This window comes from Zeugodacus cucurbitae, chromosome 5 (genome assembly GCF_028554725.1).
Source record: "Zeugodacus cucurbitae isolate PBARC_wt_2022May chromosome 5, idZeuCucr1.2, whole genome shotgun sequence".
NCBI lineage: Eukaryota > Metazoa > Arthropoda > Insecta > Diptera > Tephritidae > Zeugodacus > Zeugodacus cucurbitae.
In genome coordinates, this window is record NC_071670.1 from 40,934,738 (window position 1) to 40,951,568 (window position 16,831).

A 16,831-nucleotide genomic window follows, 5' to 3' on the forward strand; every position below is an offset into this window, starting at 1 on the left:
AAACTAAAGAAAGCATTTTGATTTTTTAGTTTCGGATGATCCAGCATCGCCGCACAAACACTTTTTTTCGAGGTGCCTGCAGAGATCGACGATAAATCCGTTATTCCTCGCTATTTTTAGATATAACTTTTTTTAAGTATCCTTCAAATGTTGTTCTTTCATATAATAATAAGTAAAATAAACCTACAGCAATAATTTTTTCGAAAAAAAAAATCATGAAAAAAGGTCTTTTTTTCGACGAAACATACCTTACCCCCTCCCCCCCTTAAAGGTATGAACGACCTTGAGGAATTGAACTATTGACAATCCTTACAGAATACTTTTACCGCGATACTCTTCCACTATTTTTCTGGGAATTCGGAAGAGCTAGTTGGTACAATTTTCGTTTATCACTTAAACTACATATGTATATACATACATATTAATAATTTAAACCCTCTCAATGTCATATACTATTTTTAACACATTGCTGCTAAAATACCACAAACATGCTTCACAAAATACAAACAAAATAATTAAACCGTTTAATATGTATTTATTGAAATGCCGAATATTTCCGTTGGTTTTTATTAAAACCGTCAATTAAATGTTGGCGAGTGCGCAAATTGGCTTTAATGAAAAAACAATGAGCACGCGCCGCTCAAAAGACAATTATGTACATACAAACATACACTAGAGTGGCACGCTTATGAATAGTGGAAAAGTGCGCAAAATAATTTATAACGCGCTATATTTATAGCAGAAAAAATTAAAAAACTATATAGTTTACAGTGAGACTTGAATTAAAAACAATTTAATTGTTAAGTTGCCTTTTTGCCTAACGCCTTTAAATGAATGTCAATTAAAATGTGAAATGTGCGCGTGTACAACATGCCGCAAATATACTCACATGCCACACACACACAATACACACAGTCGATTGAGAGGCCACCATATGAACCACCCTTTGTTGCCGCAACACGCTTTCATTTGCGGTTGTTAGCTGTCAAATATTTCAATTTTCTAATTTCAAAATTAACATTTTATTTCATTTGTATGTAGTATGTTAGTGTATTTATTTACTTTACGGTTGCACAAGCATAAAACGCTCGTTGCTGCTGCTGCCGCTGCTGTTGAAGTGAAGGCTACAGTGTGAGTGCGTGTGTGTTTTATTGTATGTATTAGAGTGCTATTTGTTTAATTGCTATTAAATTGTTTATGAATTTTTAATTACCACATTTATGCCACAACATGCTAGCCGCTCAACGAAGCGCACGAAACCACCAAACAGTAGCTGTGATGGCCACAACAACAACAGCAACAGCATGTCCGGCGCTTTGTGTTAGTCGCATTAAACATTGGTGTAACCAAACAACCAGCCAAAAAAATAAAAGAGTAGTTTTGTTTATTAATTTATGACTTCATAAACAAACGACAAGCGCAAGCGTTGCATGCTCATGTTGGCTTAGCCGAAATTAAATATTGTTGCCACAATGAAAAATCATGAGCTTAATAATAAAGTAAAATGTATTTATGGCTTAGTGTTAAATTCATAGTTTGGAAAGTAAAATTCATATTTTTTTACAAGAATCCATCAGCTAGATTTTGTGGCCAAAACCCACTTGTGAGCGTTTTTGATGGCACTTTAGGCATAAAAGCGAAATTGTTTGCATTATAAAGCGATCATACCGACTTAGAGTCTCAAAGTAGTTATCATTGAGGTAGAAAAGTGGTTTCAATAAAGCAGAAGGAAATCATTACACGCATTTTTTGAGTCCCAGGCTTCCAAAATATGTGAGGCACCTCTTTGTTACCTCGGTATTATCTCTCAAAGAACTATAAAATGAGAAGTTAAGTATTTGGAAATCCGTATTCAGGAATGGGAACAGTTTCAACGTAAGCATTAAGAGCTTAAATTATTATCTCATGCCTTTCATAGTGAGTCTTCAAAGCGTAGTATGTACTGCACAGCATTCAGCTATTCAGATCTCGCTGAGATCATTCGACAATTCAGGAAGAATTATTCTCTGGTCGATAGGTGGGAAGAAAAAAAGTTGAAAAACTTCCGGAACTAATAAATATATCAGGCTTTATATAAACAACAGATCATGCTATGTTGCAAAGGCCAGATACCAAAAAAATCTGCATCTTTTTCAATAAATATGTAGAAAATTAGGAGCTTTCGAAAGAAAAAACTTTGCTAGTGATGATGCTGATTAATGAAAATCTTAAATACGGTCTGATAAGCGAACACCAGATGTCTGAGGTCTTTAACTTCCTTTATCAATAAGTAGCTGGATTTTAGATACGGTCTCTAATAAGTGAACACCAGATGTCTGAGGTCTTTAATTTTCTTTGGCAATAAGTAGATGGATCTTAGATACGGTCTCTAATAAGTGAACACCAGATGTCTGGCTCTCCGAGCCGTTCGATACCAAACGAGGCTTCAGACAGGGTGACTCACTATCGTGCGACTTCTTCAATCTATTGCTGGAAAAAATAATACGAGCTGCAGAACTAAATAGAGAGGGTACAATCTTCTACAAGAGTGTACAGCTCCTGGCGTATGCCGATGATATTGATATCATCGGAAGCAACAACCGCGCCGTTTGTTCTGCGTTTTCCAGACTAGATAAAGAAGCGAAGCGTATGGGTCTGGTGGTGAATGAGGACAAGACGAAATATCTCCTGTCATCAAACAAACAGTCAGCGCACTCGCGTCTTGGCTCCCACGTCACTGTTGACAGTCATAACTTTGAAGTTGTAGATAATTTCGTTTATCTGGGAACCAGCATTAACAACACCAACAATGTCAGCCTTGAAATCCAACGCAGAATCACTCTTGCCAACAGGTGCTACTTTGGACTGAGTAGGCAATTGAAAAGTAAAGTCCTCTCTCGACGAACCAAAATCAAACTCTATAAGTCGCTCATTATTCCCGTCCTGATGTATGGCGCTGAAGCGTGGACGATGACAACATCCGATGAGACGACTCTTGGGGTTTTCGAAAGAAAGGTTTTGCGCAAGATTTATGGTCCTCTAAACATTGGCAACGGCGAATACCGCAGACGATGGAACGATGAGCTGTACGATTTATACGACGACATTGACATAGTTCAGCGAATAAAAAGACAGCGGCTACGCTGGCTAGGTCATGTTGTACGGATGGAAGAAAACACTCCAGCTCTGAAAGTATTCGATGCAGTACCCGCTGGAGGAAGCCGCGGAAGAGGACGACCTCCACTCCGGTGGAAAGACCAAGTGCAAAGTGACCTGGCTTCACTTGGTGTTTCCAGTTGGCGCCAAAAAGCAAAAAGGAGGAATGAGTGGCGCGCTCTGGTGGATTCGGCTATAATCGCTTAAAGCGGTTCCTACGCCAAATATATATATATATATATAGATGTCTGAGGTCTTTAACTTCCTTTTTCAATAAGTAGCTGGATCTTAGATACGGTCTCTATTAAGTGAATACCAGATGTCTGAGGTCTTTAACTTCCTTTATCAATAAGTAGCTGGATCTTAGATACGGTCTCTAATAAGTGAATACCAGATGTCTGAGGTCTTTAACTTTCATTGGCAATAAGTAGATGTCTGACAAGGGAACACCAGATATCTGATGTCTTTAACTTTCTTTTGCAATAAGAAGCTGGATCTTAAATACGGTCTCTAATAAGTGAATACCAGATGTCTGAGGTCTTTAACTTTCATTGGCAATAAGTAGATGTCTGACAAGGGAACACCAGATATCTGATGTCTTTAATTTTCTTTGGCAATAAGTAGATGTCTGACAAGGGAACACCAGATATCTGATGTCTTTAACTTTCTTTGGCAATAAGAAGCTGGATCTTAAATACGGTCTCTAATAAGTGAACACCAGATGTCTGAGGTCTTTAATTTTCTTTGGCAATAAGTAGATGGATCTTAGATACGGTCTCTAATAAGTGAACACCAGATGTCTGAGGTCTTTAACTTTCTTTGGCAATAAGTAGATGTCTGACAAGGAAACACCAGATATCTGATGTCTTTAATTTTCTTTGGCAATAAGAAGCTGGAACTTAAATACGGTCTCTAATAAGTGAACACCAGATGTCTAAGGTCTTTAACTTCCTTTGGCAATAAGTATCTGGATATAAAATACGGTCTCTGATAAACGAATACCAGATCTCTGAGGCCTTTAACTTCCTTTGCCAATTAGTAAGTAGCTGGAACTTAAATACAGTCTGACAAGCGAACACCAGATGTCTGAGGTGTTTAACTTCCTTTGGCAATAAGCAACTGGAACTTAAGGGGTTATATACAGTTAGACGGCCGAAAAAAAGTGAATTTTCCAGAATTTTTTCTGAGAAAACTTTTTAATTTATTGATCCAAAAATGTATACACATATTATACGTATCTTTTAACTGTATTTTAAGACTTAGTACTAGTAAAAATATTTATTTGAAAAAGAGCTACAGCTGATCTCCAGGAAGACGTTTTGCGGTGACCACTATATCTCGGAACTGGATCATCCGAAATTAAAAAACCAAACAGATTTCGTTAAAATAATGGTAAATCTAGTAATTAATCGAAGGAATAAGCAAAATAAAATTTTTTGACAAAATAGCGGTTTCTCAAAAAAAAAAATCGATTCTTCACCGAAATTTCGGCCTTAAATTGTTTATAAAAAAAAATATTTATCGGAGAGAAAAAATCTTCGATTAATTACTAAAAAATATATTTAAGAAGGTCGTGTTAAAATTTGAGACTAATCGGTCTAGCCGTTTTCGAGTAATGTTGGTCACCGACTTTGAAAACATCATTTTGAGAAAAACGCGTTTAAAGTTTGGACCTTGTACTTCCAAGCACTCTGAAACGCCTTTTCAAATTTTTCATTTGCTTGTAACTTTGAAAATATTCACTGGAACGATATGAAATTTTCTGTGTGTATTCTTAAATATTTGTACATTAAGAAAATGAAATTAAAAAAATCGATTTTTTTGAAAATTCTAACTGTATATAACCCCTTAAATACAGTCTCTGATAAGCGAACACCATGTATGAGAAATTCTTTTGAGAAACGTGGTAGTGATAGTTGACTAACATAACAGGTTAGGAGATTATATTTTATATTATTTACTCTCCTCAAATGCATACGTGTATAAAAAGAATTTGGAATTTGAATTTTTCGTAAAGAACTATAATAAAGTATCGAGCAAGATAGCAGAAATCACCAAAGTCTAAGATATTAAGCATTTTCCAAGATAACCGCCAGCGTATTATACAAGAAGTAGTGTGTCCTTTAAGCGCATTGAATGTATCCTAGTCTACTTAATGTAAACTTTTACAAGGTCACGCCATTATTAACTAACTATAGACAAAAACGAGGAAAGCCTAATTAAGAACTTTTTCAGCAAAAAAATTTGCGTTAAACATCCACGCGAGCACCGACCAACTCACCGCCCACGAACTATGCACACATAAAGCACCAACATACAAGCCGCCCCCACCTGTTCACTGAGTAGGCGCAATAGCAGAGGAAATCGCCAGCGGCACAATAGAACTACAGTCTACATTTTTTGCCTACACGTTTAAGAAAAATTATGCCTACACACACACAACCAAAAGCAAGAAACGAAAACTCACTGCTACCTTCACTGTAACCCACTCGAAACAACCTTCAGCAGCAGCGCTTGCTCTGCTTACAGCCAACGCCGAAACGCCAACGACCTGCCTGGCGTGGAAAATCACACGACGAAACGAAATGTGCGATGAGTGTTGTGTGGAAAACAGTCTGCAAACGATTTGGGAGCGCGGAAAATCGCTACGCCTAACAGTGGGGTACACGCCAAGCACAAGAGCTCGGCACAACAGCGCAACAGCAGCAGCAACAGCGAGTCGACCCGTGCAGACGCAGTATGTTGCAGGGTAAACTGGATTTATTGCATGCAGCAAGCGGACGGTGGAATCAAAGGTATTGGTGGTAAGCGGACTGGTTTGACGGGCTCAGAAAGCAAAGAAAGAAAAGAGAAAAAGTGAGAGTGGCTTGTTTGTTACGGTATTTGAGTATTTAATAAGTGTGGTGAATTTCTGTTATTTAAGAGAGTGCAGACTGATTAAGAGTATTAGTATGGGTAAAGAGAGTTTGTGAAGCGAATGTATTTTGGAAATTAAACTCTTAGTTTTTGCGATTAAAATTTAATAAATGTATAAATATTATAAAAAACAAACTTAAAACGCAGAGTTGATTCTTTCCAAAGGTATGATAAGTAAAGTGAAGAATTCATCAGGCTACACCATAAAGAACACAAATTATCAGAAATTCATGGTAACTGTAATCCAAGGTTCCCACTTCTTTCGTCCATGACGTCACGAAGTTTGTTTTACTCATAGCGTCCTAAAAAATACAAAATAACTGGACTAGACACGTCGTTCCAAAAAAAGAAGGGGCGTAGTTTCTATTGTTATTTAATTAAATGTTCTATGTTCTAGACAGCAGTAAAATAGTCAAAATTCATTTGAAAGATCTTTGGAGTTGGAAATTTATTTAATTAGGCCTTCACGTCGGTCTACGAATTTTCACTTTTTTACGATGTGAATCTGACTCTGCGACGGAGAATTAGATTGATTGGACTGGAGATGTGTGGAATATACTTGATTCACCAAATATATGTTTCAATATGTATCTGTTTCCAACATTACCAAAGACCGTTCGAAGAGAATATATTGGAGGCCTTACGGAATACTCCATGAGTCACCATTAAATCCCGAAAAAAATACGGTTTATGGGCCGGCGGCGTCATTGGGCCGTACTTCTTTCATGATGATCAAGATCGGCACGTTACTCTGAATCGCTACCGTTCAATGATAACCGAATATTTTTGGACCAAACTGGATGATATGGACTGGGACAATATGTGGTTCCAACAGGATGGCGCCACAAGCCACACGGCGAATGTCACAATCGATTTATTGAAAACCAAGTTTGGTGAACGTGTTATATCACAAATTGGCCCAGTCAATTGGCCACCTCGGAAGTGCGGTTTGACGCCGGTAAACTATTTCCTGTGGGGCTACGTCAAGTCTATGGTCTATGCCAACAAAGCAGCGGCGGTTGATGAACTTCGTGCGTGCCCGTGGTGACCAGGAAAAAGAAATCGAGTTCCGAGGAGAGACAGATAACATAGTAAAGGTCCCCACGTCAGTCAGTTCGGGGTAACCGTAACGGACCCAGATTTTTATCTGACCAAGAATTGTCAGTTCGGCAGCATTCTTTAAAATCATTCCTCTCAATAGTCTAGTATCTTTCGGACTTGGAGCTTTAGAGGTGAATACAATATTTAAAAAACAAAAATATAATTTTAAACAATAAAATTGGGAACTCCTTTGAAGACAAACCAACCTATCGCAACTTTACAAAGCTCACACCTGTTTTCTACAACTCTCATTGGAATTGTCATATTAACAGAATAACAATTAAATGTCATGAATTAAAGAGCTAATGGCGAAAATCTACTTGAAACTGAAATACCAACCTAATTGCAATGCAGCTGTCATCGCTAGAACGTTTATCACTTGCAACACATTTTCTTGTTGCACGAGTTGCATGTGTAAACATGGAAAATCACACCCTTTTCGCAGCAACTCACAGGCTGAAGAGGCTAAAAACCGAAAGAAAGCAGTTAACAAAATCACATGTATGAGTGTGTGTGTTTGTAAATGCGGGCACGGCATGTCTGGAGACAGTGTGGATAGTTTATTTATTTATGGCATTACGTTTTTATAATTAGTGCAGCAAGCACACACACACACACAAGTGTGTATGCAACACTGAGTTTGAGACACAAATCTTAAAACAAACTCAAATAACAACTTCAGACCAACATTTAAACTTACTTTCCCGTACCAACAGTAGACAACACACACTCGCCTAGGCATATGCAAGTTCAGACTTCATAGTTTCGCAAGTGCATATGTCACAAGTTGCGCGACTGCTTGGGCTAAAGCAACCAGTTGCCGTAGCCGCCGCCACCGTCGCCACCACAACAACCAGCCTAGTAATTACAAGACATCACAACTATTGCAAGAGTTAATGTTTGTTGTTGTTGCTGTTGTTGTATTGGGCGCAACTTGACTCGACCGCAAAACCCGCCTTGAATGACTCCTTCGGCCTCGGCGGCTACCGTCCCTTACTTTGTATGAGCACTCTACGTGCTCTCATTTGGCAAATTTTCATGTACTCACAGCAGGTACATCATGAGTAAGAAATCCGTTGGCAACCTTTTGTGGTTGACTTTAGTGTGGAGACCCTGTAGGTATCTCCGAGAGATATCAACTGTAACCCATACTATATATCAAAAAAATTAGCCGTGACTCGGAGTATAATATTTCTCAGGGTTCTGTACTTCATTTCGAATATTTTAGGTCCTTAAAGTCTTAAAAGATTCTTTCATTCATAATATCATAGGGTCAAGATTTCAACTTTATGAAAATGTTGCAGAGTCTTTGGGACCGATAATAAAATCTAATAAAAATACAAATCGGACATCTTTACATTTGCCTCCAACTAACAAATGTAAAGAACCGTTTAGACTTCCCTGCACAGAATGTTTTAGTTAACCCTTCATGACTAATCTCTAATATTCTTTTTGTGTTTCTAAAATTTGCATAAACGACTTGAAGACCTCACTTCATATGAGACCAAAGACCCTTTATGACTGATCTATAATACTCTCGAGGTTTCTAAAGATCCTGAAACAACTAGAAGACCTCACTTCATATGAGACCAAAGACCCTTTATGACTGATCTATAATATTCTCGAGGTTTCTAAAGCTCCTGAAACAACTTAAAGAACTCAATGAGACCAAGGTTTTTCTAAAACTTAAATTTCATAGCAACAAATTTTCTATTTATGATATAATTGGAGAGACTTTGAGAGATACTCACCAGGGATATTGACCGTACAAAATTTTTGGGAGCCTTGGGACGAAGAACGGCTTTACATTTGTCTCAAATGTGCCTTGAAGATTTTTGGTAACCTTATAGACTACGTTGTTCCAAAAAGTTTCAGACTATCCTTTATGCGTCGTCTTTAATATTCTCAACTGATATGGGATCCATAAAATTCCATGATGATATGCTGGATATTAAAGCTATAGAGTGTTACAAATATCTTGTCGGCTTCCCATTAGTTTTCTAAAACGAGGTTACCTACTGAATCTAGCCTAACATAAGCAATTGCAACTAGTCCTTACTAGCCTATCCTCAACATAATCTAATCTGCTCCACCCTCCATTTCAAAAGCTTTCCTCACAGGGTCAACTCCATATAGTTATTGCCTTTGATATGAATACTCTTGTTGGTGTTGTTGTTGTTGTCATCATAAAATGCTGCTCATGTTTAAATCATATGCAAATTTTATTCATAAACATCACAACTGCATGCTAAACACTATGTGTAGCCATCAACGTTGTTTTGCTGACAAAGGATGGTCAACAGCTTGGAATACTACATACATACACTCACATATCGGGACTAACTTATGCACATATGTATTGTACTATATGTAAACTTGTATCTTAGTGTTAAGTGCAATCACAAACAATACAATGAAGTGGGTAGTTGGGCAGGACTTGGTAATCAAGTAGTCTACAAAGCATGCCTCAGACGGACATGCAGACAGTTGGACAACTCCTTTGCAGGTTATACGTACGTAATAACAGGTTGCGCTACCGTTGGGGGGTCAAGTTATGGGTTGAAAGGAAAATCATGACAAATTTGTATGGAAACGTGAAATTTAAAAATATTTGTTAAAGTCATGGAAATTAATTTAAGCAAATTTCTAGTCAAAACAACATTATTCTCAGAACATAAATATTTTTATTGACTGCCCTACAATAGCAAAGTTAATGAAGAACGTAATTAAAGTGTTTTTACAGGATTTGAAAGAATTAAGCTTTGGTTATATCACGATTTAGTATTCATTTATTTTTTCATACTTAATCCAGGAGTTCACAAATGGGCCCCCTCTAACCGAAATCAGAACTTCAAAGATCAGTTATGGGAAGGTCTGTTTGATATGACTTTCATACTGTTGTGGCCACGATCGGCACATCAAAGTTACGAAAGAATCCACTCCAAGCCTTCTAGGAGATCAAGGTTGGGTATTTTTATGATACATCTGAAAACACCTACATATTTACTCGAACCTCGACTAAAGTGAATCTCATTTTGATCTTATCTATTGCTCAATCGATGTCAACGAATATGTTATTTCAATAATGGGTGTCTCATTAAATTTTACTTATGTAATCTGATCTAATTCGCTTTAATGATTTTGTTTAAATTTGTATTTCTTGCTTGCCTCGATTTTATGTCTCGCTTTTCTTATAGCCGCACCATTAAACAATTTTACGCAGCTTTTATCTCAAGGTTGTGTTTATTGGCGTTAAAATTTAATTGACAGTAGTCATATTTGACGGTTTTTTGTTTTTAGTGCCTTTTTATAGCCGGCGTTATCTTTGCTTTAAAAACTTTTAATTAAAAAATAGAAACATTTGCATGAGTTAAATTTTTTTTATTTTAAAGTTTCTATATTATCTAGATCTGTGCCCAAATTTAAACTACGCTGTTGAGAGGTTAAAAGCATGAGCAAGCAAATTGATCGTAAAATTTGATCACAATATGAGAGAAGGTAGGAAAAGGCTGCAGATATGTATGTATCGGTGGGTGAATTTTGTCAACTTCAACTTGAAACTCGACTCTTGGCTTGAAAGTTCGTACAAATTTATGTAGATATAAAAATGAATGGTGAAAGTTAGTAATTTAACCTTGGGATTTTTTTATTCAAAAAATATTTCGAAATCTTGTTAATGTTCAAGATTTGGCTAAACTAGATTATGGACAGATTTACTACTGCTGTTCTGTACCAGAGCAATTTATTCTTAACCTATATGATATAGAGAACTGATTATCTAAAGTCTACTTTAATCCAGTTGAAACAAGCATCATCTTGGAAAATATTTTGAATTCTCAATCACATTATAATGCAGACAAAACCTCAAACATCAACAGAATCCAGAAGTAAGATCTATATGAAATATTTATTAGAGAATTATTCAAGATAGTCCTCAGAGTCAAGGGATTACAGCAATTATTAGAGGGGTTTTTTTTAATGATTTTGTTTAAATTTGTATTTCTCGCTTGCCCCGATTTTATGTCTCGCTTTTCTTATAGCCGCACCATTAAACAATTTTACGCAGCTTTTATCTCAAGGTTGTGTTTAAACATTTAAATTAAAGACTATAACACGAAGCTTTATTAATTTACATTTCGTGATTGTGCAACATATTTTCGTGTTCTTAGTCCGTGGTATATCGAAGGTAACTTTGATAGTGTGAGACCCTTCGGACGATAATACCCGTTTACTTTCTAACCATGGAAAATGACAATATTCAGTAAATATTATATTTAACGTGAACGACGCTGGAGTAAAATTACCGCATAGCATTGAGGTCCCATAATAAATCGACCAACAGTCGCGATAAAATTCCAAACTACTAGACTTAGGTTCAAACCAAACAATATTGCTACTCGGTTTAATTCCGAAAAATAAGTGCTTCTTCAAAATAAGTTAAATGGAAGTCTAGATTAATAAAGGGTTTTCCAGTAGGGGCGCTACAAAAGTAGACCGATAGGGACAGCAAACGACGGCATTATTTTCCCGCTCATTTGACATTTCTCTTCTTCCAATTTATGGTCATCAAAATCGTCCTGACAGATCAACAATTGATTGCGCATCAATAGAAGAAGCCCTAAATATGTCTCTCACACGTCGTTCTCAAGCGTTGATATTGGCCGACATCCTATTAAGGTCAAATTGACGCAAGAACTGAAGCCGCTTGACTATGTTCGCGAATTGGGCTGAGCAAAAACTTGGAAATTATCCGGATTTTCATCGAAAAATCATCTTCAGCGATTAGGCTCATTTCTGTCCGAATGGCTTCGTCAATAAGCAAAATATGCGTTATTGGTCAATCAGAAATTCACGCGTACTCCATGAGTCACCATTCCAGTCCGAAAAAATGACGGTTTGATGCAGTTTATGGGTCGACGGCGTCATTGGACCGTACTGCTTCCGTGATGATCAAGACCGTCCCGTTACTGTGAATGGGAATCGCTACCGCTCAATGATAACCGAATATTTTTGGCCCGAATTGGGTGATGAGATTTGGACAATATGTAGATCTAATGGCCGTTAGACTATTTACTGTGGGGTTACGTCAAATCTTTGGCCTATGCTAACAAGACAGCAACGATTGATGAACTACGTACGAATATCGAACATGAAATTGCAGCAGTATCGGGCGATTGATATGCTTGAAAACCGTCGAAAATTGGGTTCTACGTCTGAACTTCTGCAAGCGCGCCCATGGTGGTCATGCAAAAGAAATCGAATTCCATACAGAATGGCATTGAATATACTTGCACAGGAATAAAGAATTTCATTGACTTTTGTAGTGCTCTTATTGAAACCCCCTTTATTAGCAAAAAAATGGAGTTGGGAAAACCAAAGGATTTACTATAAACAACAGAAGAAGATTGGATGGCAGATAACATACAAAATGCTTGAATGATAAGACACAAAACAAATGGTCATATTTAAAATAATCACAAAGAAGTGATTAATTAATTCAGTTTGAGAACACCAACTCGTATAACAGTTTCCAACTCTCGTTCTCGCCCATAAAATGTCATCCATATTAATAACCGGATCAACTAGATAATTTTTCGAGGAGGATAATCATGTAATACAAAATGTATAATGCAACAGTCGAATAGCCTTTTCACACAGGAGCTAATTGATCAATTAACAGGCCTCTGCTCGATTAAAACGCAGATTAAGATCGACATCTACATTAATTTATAACAGCTGATCGATTATCGAGTAGCCGGCAGTGTGAAAGGCAAAACTTGGTTTCTCAATGAAAATTTTGAACTAATCATTTAAAATTTATATTCTTACAATATAGTTTATGTTTTATTTCAGCTAACCGCCACGCGCTGTCTTCGTGATGTTGCTTGCCAAAGTAATTAAATCGGAGAGAATTCGAAAGCATTTTGCCAAAATGAGAATAACCAAATGTTTATATTAATGCATAAAGCACATTCATATGTGTACATATGTATATAAGTATATTCAGGGTTACTTTTTCGCCCGCGTTCCACCTGCCACTACTGACTTGCATTAAATATTGGAATTTTCGAAATTTACAAGCCATAATTCTTAATGCCACACATTGTTGTAAAAACACTAAACCAAAATGGGGGAGCACTTTTCGAACTAAAACTTTGCAACATTAAAAAGTTCATAAAATACAGGTGAGCAACCGAAAATAATAATAATGAATGGATAAAAAGGGGAGAATCTTAATGATACACAAAAATGCTCATTTGCTGCACAGATATGAGTAGGTACTAAGTACTGTGGCAAAATGCTGCAATATATAACAACACACGTGGGTATGTATCTTTGCCTGGTGGTGATGCAGGCAGCATGCAACAGGCGGCGTGTGCAAAACAGCGCACCGAACAAAACAACAGGCTATATTTCAAAATGTCAGTTGTGGCACAGGTGTGATCATTGTTGCCCCTTTTGTGCAGCATCATGTGCAACAGCTAAACTTACAATAAACACTATACAATTACAACAACAATGAAACTTTTATATAAATGTAACCAAAGCGTAAAGGAATTAAATCTGCAAAGCAGCTGCTCTCCAAAGCCCATTAAATACAATCATCGTCAACATCACCGACCAACAACAACAATAGCAACAACAATCATAGCAACAGCGACGGCGACAACAATGAGGGAGAAAACCAGCTTTAGCAACAGTAAGAACTAAAAGTGTAGCACAACAGCAGCTTTATGCTGTGTTGATGCTATGGAAAGGCAACAACAACAACCAGCCAAAGCCGCGCTTCAGCATCAAGCGCCTAAACCGTAGCGAACCAGATTTGCGGCAATGAAATCACTTATCATCGCCAAGGAGCAGAGCCAAAACACGTCCAAGAGGGGTGACGCCAAATGCAGCTGCGCCGTGCAACACACTCCTCCGTATATTCTTGTGTGATCGCCAACATGCAACAGCGAGCGCTACGTCGCATTTGGGGTACAAAACTCGTTTGCGACTTTTCCGATTTTGTTTTCGTCGTTTTGGCGCATAACATTGCCTGACAGCACAGTTGGTGGCACTGTTCTTGCCTGTTGTTGTTGTTGGTAGTGATGCTGGCGCTGCTGATTTCGCAACTTGTTGTGGTACACCTTTGTAGCTTTGCGTTGCTGCTGCTGGCTCTTAACCTCTTGGCTTGTATAATTCTTGTTTCTTCATTTGCTCTTACTACTCCAATACGTCTTTTGATGGTCGTTCGTTATTGTTGTTGTTGCTCTGCCTGAGATCACTGGCGGTCTCCTAAGACATGCCTTTTGTGGGTATGCGTGATTTGTAACTCTTGCAGGTTGATTTTACTTCTTGCGCTTGATCTGAAGCGACAGGCTGTTGCGATCATTCTGCGACTACACTAGTTTGCAAATTTTTGGATTTTTTCGAATGAGTAAAGCTTTGGAAGTTATGATTTTGCTTTTGGATAAATTTGACGCTTTTATTTACTTTACTACAAGTGAGTTCTTTCAATAGATCCTACAAATGATAACCATATTTCCATGTCTCTCTCTATACTCTGCTTATTATAGACTCTTGTCCAGTGTAAATTGTATAAAAATTACAAAGAAATCAAGTTGTCTAGACACGCTCCAAATAGTATGGACTTATCTAATCATACGCTCTGAATATGAAGACACTGCTTTATCGATCCTGAGATTACGTATGCCTTATACGAGAAGAGATTTTCTATAGACTATATTGTTGCAAGGAAAGCGTTATGAGAAAAGTCGCTTAAAGCCAACCTTGACCTCTGTCTCTGAGCAACCTGTCTCTCAAAAAATTATGAGATGAAAACTTTCGATTTCTGTACGATACAGAATTTGGATCATTTAGCTCTAAGTTTATACATAAATTTTAAATTCCTAATTGGCCCACATCCTTCACTTTCGAAATTATTTGGAACACATTACGTCAACATTTCTGAAGAAACGTCATTCAAGTATTGGATGGTTGAGATTTCACTATATATTTATCGTTAGGATCTCTCTCTACTGTTGATCAAGTGAACTTACGGCTTGCTTACGATAAAAAATTCAGCCTTATGAGAATTACTTTTTCTTTGTTTACCAGTGTTGCTATTGTGATAATTGTTTCAGCGCGCTGCCCTCCTTCGATTTGTGTTATTTGAAGTGGATTTGTAGCCGATCGGTGGCAACAGCTGCTTTTTAAAGTAGTTCAGAGAAAAAACTTAAACGTATCGAATGAAAATAAGAAAATATGAGGCTATAAGACGAACTACACATAAACAGCAACGCAAGTTATGTTGTGGCAACATCAAAACCCTAAAGGTAAAGCATTTAATTAGTGTAAATATTACTGGTTTTAATGTAAGGTATTAGAACAACTAAGAAATATGAACATGTCCTCTAAAGCAATGGGGTATAGTGGTGTTGAATGACGACTCATAACAAATCGTACAGAAATTAGGAAAGCTGGATAGCAATAGAGAGGGAAAAGCTTAGATATTTGAATCTTAGCTTTCCTTCAAAATATATTTCATATCTATCGAGATCTTTTAATACAAATACATAAAATAGATTTTAGACTTCACCTATAGAATAAATTTTACTTAGAAATATAGACCAAATTGAAAGGGTTGAAGAGTCAGCTATTATAAAACATTCTTGGAACGAAACAGTACCATATTTAAAAAAGGAGAAATTGTGATTTTCAACCTATAATTTTTGAAAAAAAATGATGTCAACCGTTTTCTCCCAACCTGTTCTCCAGATTTGGCCTCCAGCCACCTTTCCTGGTCTCAGACCCCAGAACAATGTATTTTATTAAACCTATATCCAATAACTAAAGTAAAAAAAAACATATTTTTCTTCAAATCTGTTTGTCGGTTCATCATTTAAGAACACCTTGAAAAGACTAGAATCAGCTCTAAATTGATGGTCAAAACGCTTATGTTACCTCGATCCCATAATCCCACGATCACAACCCTGACTGACCCTGATTACATGGCCTTTTTTTCTTGGGAAGTCTTTCGAAATTCTAAATCTCCAACTCTACAGCTCCGACTTGACTTAAAGTTTCGAGCATAATGAATGAACATCGCAACAAAAAACCATATGTATTAAGAAACACACTTTCATATAAGAATATACATATACATATACATATACAATACATTAGTGCAACAATAAATATCACTCTCCTAGAGCTTCTCTCCAGTATAGTCTATAATAATAACAATAATATGCATTCACTTACCACAAAGTGTCTCTTGATGTCGCAGTAAACTTCATACGCTGCTTGCAGCATGTTATTAATGTTTTTGCCTTCGGCTTTTATTTAATTCATTTATGCACTTCGTTTTTCAGCTTCATCCTTGTGGTTATTGCTGTACGTACTGCGAAGACATGCTTGTCATTTTTAGTTTGTAATAGCAAAATGCCATTCGATATGATGATTTCGAAGACATGGTAAGTGTCTCTTCTTACTTTTCTTCGTGCATTACACGTAGACAACTTTTTGCGATGCTTGCCGGTGCGCATGATATTTACATTTTATAATTGCTTGCTCAAGGGTTGCCAATATCAAGGAATAGTTGAATTGATTGAATTAGTTAATATGGATGCTGTGGATTATATTGAAATTGTTGAATGAAAAGAGAATAGTGATTCACTAAAATTCAATGGTTGAG

The 16,831-nt window shown here is 37.0% G+C and overlaps 1 protein-coding gene across 1 annotated transcript in view; it reads right to left on the bottom strand.

Annotated features, from left to right (window-relative positions):
- LOC105214684 (irregular chiasm C-roughest protein) overlaps positions 1-16,590 on the bottom strand; it is a 236,208-nt gene extending 219,618 nt beyond the window's left edge. Inside the window, exon 1 of the mRNA XM_054231878.1 lies at positions 16,399-16,590. The gene's annotated coding sequence lies outside the window, so the exon portion shown is untranslated. The remainder of the gene's footprint in view (positions 1-16,398) is intronic.
- Between the last annotated feature and the right edge of the window lie 241 nt (positions 16,591-16,831).